General features: G+C 42.8%; 1 protein-coding gene across 4 annotated transcripts in view; it reads right to left on the reverse strand.

Annotated features, from left to right (window-relative positions):
• Positions 1–12,179, reverse strand: part of OSBPL6 (oxysterol binding protein like 6) — a 257,243-nt gene that overhangs the window by 54,662 nt on the left and 190,402 nt on the right. The gene's annotated exons all lie outside the window — the stretch shown is intronic.

Consider the following 12,179-nt stretch of genomic DNA (forward strand, 5'->3'; position numbering starts at 1 on the left):
GGAGCCCTTTAATGAAGACCATTTAATTAAGACCATTGGCACTACTAAGCTTCATCAAGAGCTACTGCTCCTCTCTGGACTGGGGCCAGAACTTTTTCTTTGGTCTGTGCGCTTTTCACTTGCGCCTAAAATAAAAATCGCAAATTGGGCCTCTTTTTTTGGTTTCCATGAGACTGCAATCCGATTTTTTTAAATGCAGCGATGATCCTGCATGGGCGATTTTCATTCGAAAACCACAACAAGATACGACATGCAGCATTTTTTTTTTCTTTTTACTTGGACTGTTCGTCCGGGTAAAAGAAAAAGCCAGTGTAAATGTACCCGTTCAAATGAATGGTTTCTATTTCCATCTTATTTTGGACCAATTTTTTCAGTCTGTAATTCAGACAGAAAAAAACAACCATGTGAATATGCCCTGACAATGCTTTCAGACTCGCAATAAAATCATGCGATTTTCACGTGATGCGAGAGTGAGTGGAAACGCATAATTATAAAAGCAATCATTTTCAATGGTTTTATTCTCATTTATGATGTTTTCACTCACGTGATGTTGTGCAGAAAAAAAGAAAAATCGCAGCATGTTCTAACTTTTTGCAATATTGCTCATTGAAAGCAATGGGAGAACTCCGCGAACCTCTGCCGGCTGTGACAGCCATGGCGGGGGAATCCCTTCAGCCACAGCAGGGGAATCCCTTCGTTCTATGCCGTACATTTCCACTACAGTGTTGCCAGGGATTCACTCAGTCAATTGGCGTAGTAATTTCACGAGGATCCACATGAAGAAAAAACACGTCACTACTTGTCGGCGATCTGCGTGGAAAAGCATCGGAATTCCGCACGTGGATTCTGCCCATTGACAGGACTTAATCTATGTGTAGATCCACGGCAAAAACCACAGCAGAATAACCACAAATTTCAGCCACAGTTTTACGGGCGGAATCTGTGTGGAAAATTCTGAAGTGGATTCCACCTTCTAAACATATCCTTACAATCTGCAGCAGATCTGCAACAAAGACTGCGGCCAAACCGGCATCAGTCAGATGCAGAATTGGCCACTGCGTGTTTCCAGAGTATTTCCTGAGGGTTTTCCACTGCTGACAGCCTGCAGCAGATACGCTATGTATGAAGCGGCCCATCAGGTAAGGGGTCGAGGAACATTGTCACTTTAAAAGCTGTGCTCTGATGACATTTTATTGGTCATAATTTCTCAATTACTGGAGTATTGTTAGAGAGACATACAGTAAGAAGTGCTGCCGCAATTTTAATGGAACTCTGAAAGTCAATGTGAATGGATCAAAAAGAGATATATAGTTTTTCACTTCACATTCATTCACCAATTTATTTTTGACCCATTTTTCTTATAGGAGTAAAATTCGGGGTCTCTATTTTGGCCACTTTGAACAACAGTGGTGGCAGCGGCAGCCCAGTGGTCAGCACTGTTGCTCTTGCAGTTGTGGGGTGCCAGGTTCAAATCCGCATCAAGACCCAAACCTAGAACTCCAGCACTGCAAGGCAGCAGCAGTAAGCCAACATATCTGTCCATTCTTTTCAAAGCAGATTTAGCAAAAATTGGACTGATTTTATTGCCCGGCCAATCACGAAGAGCAACACTAGTTATAAGGAAACCGATGCACAAGCCCTCCCTGATTGTGGGAATGAGGGCCAATAGCTGATCACCCTGGGTCCGGCACTCAGCACCCTAGGCAATCCGCTGATTTTGCAGTGGAAGTGCGGCTGTCCAAGCGTTTCCCTTGCAGTGTCTAGTAGTATTATAAAACGGCCATTTAAGCGTTTTTTAAGCAGCTTTTCATTCTGGATCATAAAGGGTGGTCCTGATCAGGGGACCCAGCCCTATGGCATTCATATGTCATATTAGAGTATATGAAGAGGAGAAGCCATCCTGGCACATCCACTTTAAGGCCTTAGTCAGACGGCGTTTTTTCGCACGATTTGCGCATCGCATGTCGCATGCGCAAATCGCGTGACCGGAGGCGAAAAATCACGGGAAAAATCTGCACCTAGCCGCGTTAATCGTCGCAGCAAAACGCCCGTCTGACCGGAGAAAAATCGCCGTGCGCATCAAAATGCGCATGAAACTTAGACTGGCCGGCGAAAAAAATGATTTTGGTGCGCACATAAAACGCAGAACGCAGATAGGCGCGATCTGCGAATCATCGTGTCCTATAATTTTTCGCATATCCGCATAAAAAGCAGACATGTGACCGATACCATAGCGAACCATTGATTCTATATATGCGCGAATCGCATGCGCAAATCGCGCGAAAAAAAGCCTGTCTGACTAAGGCCTAAGAGTCACTAGAAATGTAGTCACCATGACTTCTAAAGAGTTGCAGATCACAGGCGCTGACGGCAGCCATACAGCTCTGCATCCTCCATAGAGTTGTATGATCCTGCAATTTAGCAGGTTGGGTCCTTGGTTATGATTAAGGTGACGAAGGAGAAAGCAGAAGTGGTTTTTAACTTTCTGCCTTCTCTCTTGTAGACTACATAGGGCTCAATGAGCACTATGTAGCGACTAGAGAAAGTGAAGGTATTACTTCCGCTATTCGACCTAGAGATCATGTGACCGCCAGGTGCTTCCTACCACAGCAGACCTGCAGGGTCCTAGCAGACCCATAACAGTTCTGTTAGTGACGAGTGCCACACTAAGGGGATGTTCTACCCTGTAATTGGGGCTCTTGTTCCCCAGCCACAGTGAAAAGTGTAAAAAAAAAAAGACAGTAAGTATAACACTCAGAGGTCTATTATGACGTCATGGAGACGGGGACGGGGGAGGGTGGGGGGGGGGGGGGAATAGACGTTTAAAAAGATAATTACAAAAATAAGTAAAATAGAAGAGATTAAAATAAAATAAAAATATAAAAAAAAGAAAATGACCCACCACCAACACAAACCTAAACTATCATCATAACACTCTGCAAGGGCGTAGATGTAGGGAATGCAGAGGATGCCTTTAGGGAGCCCATAAGGCATCCCTTCTCCATAGAGGGAGCCCAGTACTATGAATAAAGCGTTATAGTTGGAGGCCCTCTTGTATATTTTGCATTGGGGCTCAGAAGCTTCAAGTTATGCCTCTGACGCTCTGTGATCAAGGTTATACAAATTATATGTCAAAACGTCCGAAACAAAATGAGGAACCCATTTCTGTACTTTATTTTAGCGTGAATATGCTAATTTTATAAATAAATAGCTATACATTTTTAAAAAATCTTTTTTTAGATTTTTATCCCTAATAAAACTTAAAAACGAAAAACTAAATCAGTGAAAAAAAGATATTAAAAAAATAGCCCTATATGTCATGAAAAAAAGCACAGCAACAATAATTTTGGAAGCTGAAGAAAAAAAAATAGGACCGTAAAACCACCATATGGGTAGAATCCCTAAAAAAACACCTTGGTCTTAAAGAGGTTAATATAAGTAGGGTACTACTTCCCCGAAAGTAAGACGTACCCCAGAAATAAGCCCTACCCTGATTTTTAATGATTTGCGGGGAGGCTTGAAATATAAGCACCACCCCGAAAATAAGCCCTAGGTGCAGTACATAAAAAAAGCAATACATTACCTAGCAGGCTTGGCCCGGGTTTTCCTGCTGCTCTCCGGATGGCAGTGATTGGTTCATCGAGCACTGCATTGATTGATTTGAGTGCTGCTTAGCCACTCACAGCCATCGCGTTGTGGAGGTGGTATTTATGAATTGGCCAATCAATGCTGTAGCTCAGCCAATTTATAAATCTAACCTCCACACCATGATGGCTGTGATTGGTTCTAGAACGCTGCTCAACCAGTGAATGCAGCGCTCGGTGAACCAATCACAGCCATCGCGGTGTGGAGGTGAGATTTATGAATCCCATAACCAGGAAGTGATCTTCTGTGCGTAGGAAAGGAATGCAGCAAGTGGCTGAAGCTCAGGAGAGCAGCCGGAGGGCCTGGACAGAGTCTGTTAGGTAAGTATAATAAGACATCCCCTGAAAATAAGACCTAGTGCCTCTTTTTGGGGCAAAAATTAATATAAGACAGGGTCTTATTTTCGGGGAAACATGGTAGTTATTTTGTCTTCCATTAAAGGATTATGCCTCCCCTGATGATATACCCCATCAAAGCATAACAACAAAGGTTCCTCGCTCGTGACTCCACTCTAAGTCCCAGAACGGAGAGCTTTTGGTGTCCTGATGTTACAGGTCGGCCATGGATGTGAATGATCGTCCTGTCTGCTATATTTACCACTGCCTGCCCACAGCTTCCTCCTGGTGAAATCAGTTGTCTCCTGGGGGTGCTGAGAGTGGCACTCGAGGTGATCAGCTGTTCACCCTCTGACCCACATTCTCTCAGAGCGGTGATTAATTTTGTCACAACCCCTTTAAATGATCCTAAAGGCGTATTCACATGACCGTAATTACGCAGGTATTTAGCCGTGTAAAAAAATTACCCAAAAATCGCGACCAACCGAAGCATTCATTCAGATGAACGAATTTTGACCACCATACGGAAGCGTTTTCAGCCGCTGGCGTGAAAATATAGGTCTTGCCCTATCTACTGCTGAGATACGCAGGAAGCTCCCATAGATTTCAATAGAAACTTGAAAAAAGGGAGGGGGATGGAGTTACCTGGTGTACAACGCTGGGAACAGAAGACCGCTGGCCCGATTTAACCATTATTGGTCATTCCGAGCATTTTACAGCGAACGATGCTTTTCATCACAATTCCTTTTTTTTTTGGTTGATACGCAGCAAGCAGCCCGTGTGAATGGCTGAACATATGCGGCTAAAGTTTGAGACTTGATTGCGTCAAATCTTCATTCGTGCGGTTATACGGTGTGTACGGGCGAACGTAAAAATGTATAAGGTCGTGTGAAGGAGGCCTAAAAGAGTGTCCTCTCATTTTCTTGTGGACTGGTTCATTCGGACCAACATGGGTCCTTTGTGGGCTCAGGCTAACGTATTCATATGTGGGTGAGACCCATAAAATTAAACTCCTGCCACACGGATGCTGAGGTGTCACATCCTGTCAAACAGTAAGATGTGCCTTACTGCCTGCTGATGAGAGCCAACTGGCCTGAAAAGACTCAACGCTGTATAGCTGGTGCTACAGGGTCGGCCACGGAAAAGTAGGCCGGCACCGCACTCTTATAAAAGCTGTCTGAGAGAAAATCGGTCTGTGTTGCCGATAGCAACCAATCATAGCGCAGCTTTCATTTTACCTCAGCAGTATAAGAAACGAAAGCTTTGCTGTGGTTGGTTGCTATGGGCAACGGACTGATTTTCTTTCAGACAGCTTTTATAATAGTGTGGTGGCAGCCTACTTTTCCATGGCCCGCCATGTAGAAGCTAGGGGAAAAGGAATTACATATGGCTACACCTAATATACCAAAATGAGGAACAGATATTGGTTTGCAGATCTATGATGGGAATGATGATAGACATATACCGTATCTTCTATTTGAGGACGGATTCATAAGGGCATATGCACATTTGCCCATCGGGCGCTGTGTACATATCACATCGCACCGCGCACCACTGCCACAGCCCAATACATTAAAAAGGCTAATTAGTTTCTTATGTTCTATTTCTTTATGTAAATATGCAGGAAAATCGAAGATGCTGTATATTTTTCTACCGAGACTGAATTGTACACACAATATACGCGCTCGTGAACAAAACCATGGAAATCAAAGGATTCTATTCACTGCATATTGTGCCCGTGTGAATCCGGCCTAAGAAGTCAATGCTTTACCTATGGATAATAAAAGTTAATAGGAAATTAGTAAAAACCTGAAACGAAGTAATACTGGAGTCGCTGACACGGCGCACAGGTAGTAGCTGTACCCAGAACCTGGTGCCTGAGGAAACTAAAAGGCCCAATTGCCACACAAGAAAATGTCAATTTCAGAACTGTGTCAGAAGGGGTAATATTTGGAAGGGGTATTTTTCCATCTTCCTTATTTGCATATTACCCAGAGGAGCATGGATGGCCTTATAAGTCTCCTCACTCTCCTTCTAGGTGTTCTCCTTAAGGAGAGATGATACTCTTCCCGATCTACATCACAGGCCTCTCACTAGCCAAGCCAGGATCCTACTGCACACTGATGAGGTGCAAAAACCCCGAAACAGCTGTCTGTGTATGGGTTCTGGCTTGGCTTTTAATTTCCAATCAGTGCAGAGCTTTGTGTGGTGCAGTGAGTTCAATCCCCACAGGATTCAGGTAGACTCATCTACCGGCCCAAGGTTGACTCATCCATCTGAGGCCCGTAAAATGAGTACCCAGCTTGGTGGGGGGTAATAAACAAATTACTTGAAAGCGCTGTGGAATAAGTTAGTGCTACACAAATAACATTTATTTTACTTTATTTATTGTTCCACAGACCTGTATAAAGGGTCCAGCATTGATTTGAAGGAATGCTGCCATCCAATAGGTGGCGCTGTAGAAGTATTGTTCCATCTCCCTTATTTTCAGAACTGGCACATGCTACTGTACGAAGGACCCTACTGCTGATTTTGCATTGCAGTTTAGATGCTACATGTCTGCCATTACCACTTTATTTGCACTATGAAATAAGGTATCAGGTGTCTAAAATAGAAGAATGAGTAGTGATGCATATAGCAATAGAGCTCCTTGGGAGACTTACAATTTACTACAGACTAAAGGATTTTTCAGTCCATTTGATAAAATTTGCTGAGTTGAATGCCAATGAGTCGGGAAGTTCGGGATCCCACCAGGGAGTCTCATCAGAGCTCCGTAAGTTTCTTCGTAAGTTCTATATTTAGGGAAGGCGTTAGAAGTGGCTGTCAAATCTCGCTACGTCTCCAAGTCCCAGTGATATTTTATGAGACCTGACAAACTATTTATAGTCGGGATAACAGCTAGGTGACACTACAATGTGGACGTACAGTATGACAGATTCTACAATGCTCTTTCATTTCCTTAAGACTACATAAGATATCCTGCTGGAAAGACAGAACCAAGAATCAGAAACTTTTTGTCGACACGCTATGTGGAAATATATGCAGCAGTCAAGTTCCACAAATTTGTATATAGGGACTTCCATCACACATTGACTTTGGGTGCTATTCTTGTCCCTAAAAAAAGCGTGCGAAAAAAGATTTTTTCACTCGCGCACTTGTTTTTTAAAGGGTTTTTTGGGAGGCTTTTTTAGCGCATTTTTGAAACTTAAAAAAAATGTAATTATAAAGAGATTTATCAGAAAAAAACACGGCAGCTGAAGGAAGGCGAGTATGATTTTTTTTCTATTTTCAATACCACTTTTTCTTGTTTTTCAGGGAAGGGCTTATATTTAAAGCCCTTCCCTGAAAAACAATTACAGGATGCTAGCAGCTGGATCCCCTACCACAACTGCCATCTGTGACAGCCGCGGTAGGGAATTCTTTATTTCCCGCAGGGATGAAGAACTCCTTTGCTGCATCTGTCACAGATGTGGCAGGTGCAGCAGGGAATTCTTTTTCCTCGGGGGATGAAGAAAACATCTGCTGCATGCGGCAGATGTGTTCTTCATCCCTGCAGGGACACAGCAGCGGCGGACAGGTAAGTATTTTTTTTTTTTTTAATCAAAATTTTCTTGTTTTTTAGGGAAGAACTTATATGTAAAGCTCTTCCCTGAAGAACAATTCAGGGGTGCCGGCTGACCGTTGCCTTAAATGGAGCTGCCAGCAGCAGTCGCGGCTCCATTGAACACAACGCGTGCATTCCATGTGGTGCACGCATGTCCTATCTTTGCAGGCACAATGTTGTAAAGTACAAACATGTGCACACACCATAGAGAATGCATTGGTTCTAATAGAAGCATGTTCTTGTGCGTGCGCATGCATGCACTAAAACACGCTTGTGTGAAGCCACCCTTAATGCGTAGATTCACAATCACCAATTTTACACATTGTGTTTTCCTGCAATCTAATATAATTTAGGGCAAATATACATGGGCGCTTGCGCTAATACACTTGCCGCTATAGAGCGTACTAGCGCAAGAACCAGGGTTTTTTGGTGGGTGGCGGGTTTGACTATTCAAACTCTGTGCTATCGCACGTAAGTTTGAAAAAAGAAGCAAGAAGATAGTTTTTCTAAGGCAGGACCAATGTGCGAGAAAGATATGGCAAGTCCTATCTTTTCTCACACGTACCGTAGTATTACTACGCGAGAATCCCAATAGTGGAAACAAAACCATTGAAATGAATGATTTTGTTTCGTCCCCCTATGCGGCTGTGAGTTTAAGGACCACATAACGGGACTAAATCACACCCATTTGTCTAAGCCCTTAAAGAAAAGTTGATCACCTTTATAACAGAGGTATTTTGGCCTTATCCCTTTAAAGACCTGGCATTTTCATTTTTTTATCCCTGTCTTCCAAGAATTCTAATTTCTTTATTCTTCCCTTGACATAATCATGTGATGGCTTGCTTTATTAATCGTACTGAAATATGCTTAAAGAATTTAAATTGGGATGAAGTTAAAATAAAAAAAAAAATATGTTATTGCTCTTTGGGTCTTGTTTTTACGGCAATCATGGTGCAGTAAAAATGATGTGCTCACTTTATTCTGCGGGTCAGTATGATTACGGTGATATAGCATTTATATAGTGTTTTTTCACTGCTTTTGACGAATAAGAAAAAAAAATGTTTTTACATTTATTATTGCCATATTCTATTTATTCTTCCATCAAAAAAAATTATTTATTTTTATGGAATAAATCATGCAATATTTTGTTAATATACAGCTATAGCAATTTTGATTATTTTTTATTGTTTAGATTTTTATGGTAGAAATAAGAAAAGGTTTTTTAAACTTTTACTATTTCTTATGTTTCTAAAAATGTTATAACTTTTTTCAGTCTTTCTAAGGGAAATTTAACATGATTGCTTTGTACAATATACTGTAAAACGTCTTTTTTTGCAGTATACTATACTTTCTAATGTTAGCCTATTGAGCCCTGCCACAAGAAAGACTTAATAGACATAAATACATGTCAACCCTAGAAATCTTCCTTAGGCTCTTGGCAATCATGTAAATCTGTTGTCAATCTACTGGGGAAAGGCTGATGGGGATATGACGAGGACCCCTCACCCTCATTAATGGCTTAGGCCTTGGAAAAAATGCGCTTCTCGGAACACGCGTGAACGGGCAAAGTTTGTGCATGAAACTTTACCTGTTCACTGGAGCAACTTCTCCACGAAGGTCCCCTCATCAGTGAACATTGTGATAGCTTTGCCACAGTGTTCAGTGATGAGGGCACTGCAGTGGGGACGAAAGAACCTCCTGCCACAGCTGTGGCAGAGGATTTTAATGTTCTCTGATTGCTTTCAATGGGGCCTCAGCTGCTGCCAGCAGCCCCATTGAAAGCAATGGGAGGCAGGCAACCACTGCAGTGATTTTCGGGGAAGGGCTTTAAATAAAAGCCCTTCCCTGAAAATCATCCCTAGCTTGTGTAAAAAATAAAAAAAATATATATACTCACCTCTCCACCGCTGGCGCGTCTAGCCGCTTGGCTCCCCCTCATTGCCCTGAAGATCTTTCAGCAGGCAAGGATTTAAAAATCCCCGCCTCCTGAAAGGGCCATCTCTGATTGGCTGAGTGCTCAACCAATCACAGGCAGCGCTCAGCCATTCATTGAATTCAATGAAATACCCATCCGTGCGGAATCTACAGTAAATTGGAGCATGCTACAATTTATTTTCCGTACAAAACATACGCAAAACAAATACATATGTGTGCATGGAAGTGTGGACGCTCTACGCTTTCCTTTGAACTGTGGATCTTCTGCGCGGGTGCCGATCGCGGATTCCGCAAATCAAATGCGCCCATGGACATGAGGCCCTAATTTAAATGAGAGGTAATTTTTTGATAACGCATTCAGTTTTAAAGGGAATGTGTAATCAGAAAATGTTCTATTATATTTTTTAAGAACTTTTAGTGTTTTTTTATTTGATTAATGTCAGGATCTATATTTTTGAAAAATTCCTAATTTCCTGCATTTTTTTTTTTTTTTGCATTTTTCCTGCATTTGCTGCTAGCTGCAATATGGCTTCCCCTATAGTCATGTACAGACAACATAATTAACAAGTCTACATTCAAAAATTAACAACAGATTATAGAAATGGAATGTGTTTCACTATCTGGTTTAATTTGGAAAAAATTATATATAGGTGATGCATTCCCTTTAAGTATTCCTTTAAAACCCCATGTAAAGTGTGGGTCATTAAGAGATGAGCGAGCGTACTCGGAAAAGCACTACTCGCTGGAGTAATTTGCTTCATCCGAGTATCGCTGTGCTCGTCCCTGAAGATTCGGGTGCCGCTGCGGCTGACAGGTGAGTCGCAGCGGGGAGCAGGGGAGAGCGGGCGGGAGAGAGGGAGAGAAAGATCTCCCCTCCGTTCCTCCCTGCTGTCCCCTGCAGCTCCCCGCTCCGTGCCGGCACCCGAATCTTCAGACCAGAGCACAGTGATACTCGGATAATGCAAATTACTCGAGCGAGTAGTGCTTTTCCGAGTACGCTCGCTCATCTCTAGTCATTAACACATTTATTTATCAAAAGACAGTTTGGTGGCAGATAAGCTGTGCGGAGTTGTCTTGGCTTCTCAAAGTCAAATTTAGAATGAAAAGATCCATCAACAGCAGCTGTTTTTTTGGAAGCAACAGATTACGGTGATGACCTATTCTCAGGATCGGTCATCAATATTAAAATAATTGGCTTCCACCACTTGGAACTCACACTCATCAGTTCTCTGAAGAGGCATCGGCGCTCATGTAATCGCTCCACCACTTCTCCGACATGTAATACCATGTTCATCCGTCACATGGCCTAAGAGCAGCTCCGTTCCATTCATGTTAATAGGATTGCGTTGCTGTATCTGGCACAGCCGCTATACAATGTACGGTGATGAGCCTCATATGCACTGAAGAAGCCACAGTACTCAGCCTAGCACTGTGGCCACTTCAAACAGCTGATCGGTGAAGGTCCCATGTGGTAGACCCCCAACCAACTGATATGCATGACCTATCCAATAGATAGGAGTTGGTGACATATGTATAGATTAGGCTTGAGAAAGGGGTATGTCCTAACCCGAAATGCGTTGCCTGTAATTCTGTTTTGACTACTGATGCCACGTTTCTGAATGTACGCAATAAAAGGATTAAAGACTATTACGGCTACCACCATTTGAAGCGAACTCGGATTGGGGGTGAATGGTGTATTCCAACTTCCCCCAGTGAAGTAAGTTCATATGATCTTACATGTATCTCTTGTAGATCTTTCCAGTAGTGCATAGGGGTTACGTTTTTTTCTCCTTCTATCTATTAGATAGGTTATCAATACCTTAGTGTTGGAAAACCCCTTTTAGGGTATGTTCACACAGGGCGGATTTGGGTGTGGAGACGCACATAAATCTGCAGCATATTTTGCACTGGAGATTTAGTTGCACATCCAAACCAAAATCCGCATCAAAATCCACAGCATTTGGTGCCAATTTTAATGCTTATTTTTTAAGCAGAATTTGACAGTGATTGTGGATTTTCTGCAGTGGAAAAAAGCACCAATTCCGCTATGTGTAGACGTACCCTTAGGCCGCTTTCGCACGGCTGAGAAAATTGCGCAAGCTTTGTGCGTTGTGAGACACAGAAATATGAACCCCATTCTTTTGAATGGGGCCATATACATGAGCGATTATTTTTCCCGCATTGCAATGTTTATCATGTCCCATCTTTGGGCATTCCCTTAGAACGCCTTGTCCATGATTTTTAGTAAGACTGGCAAAGCATCGCACTGTATGCACGCGAGTTCGATGCAGTAGGTGTGAGGTTTCCCATTGAAAATAATAGGAAACAGTTGCCGATCTTCCGCTGCGGCTGTCAGCCACGCTGGAGGATCGCTACTTCCCTGATGTTATGTGAGGCATTTTTGACACAAAAATGCTTTGCATCCGAGGGAAAACCGCACATACCTGAGCACGGTATCGGGCTGAGTTTCAATAAAAGCCGCGACGGGGGATCGGCAAATGTTACCTATAGTTTTCAATGGGAAACCTCAAATTGCATCGCATTCGCGTACACCTCTCACGCTGTGTGATGCTTTTGCCAGCCCTTTTGAAAACAATGGGCGTTGCATTCCAAGGGAAAGCTCAAAGCTAGAACATGTCGCGTTTTTTTCCCCACCTGTG

Source organism: Eleutherodactylus coqui, chromosome 8 (assembly GCF_035609145.1).
Source record: "Eleutherodactylus coqui strain aEleCoq1 chromosome 8, aEleCoq1.hap1, whole genome shotgun sequence".
In the NCBI taxonomy this organism is placed as follows: domain Eukaryota; kingdom Metazoa; phylum Chordata; class Amphibia; order Anura; family Eleutherodactylidae; genus Eleutherodactylus; species Eleutherodactylus coqui.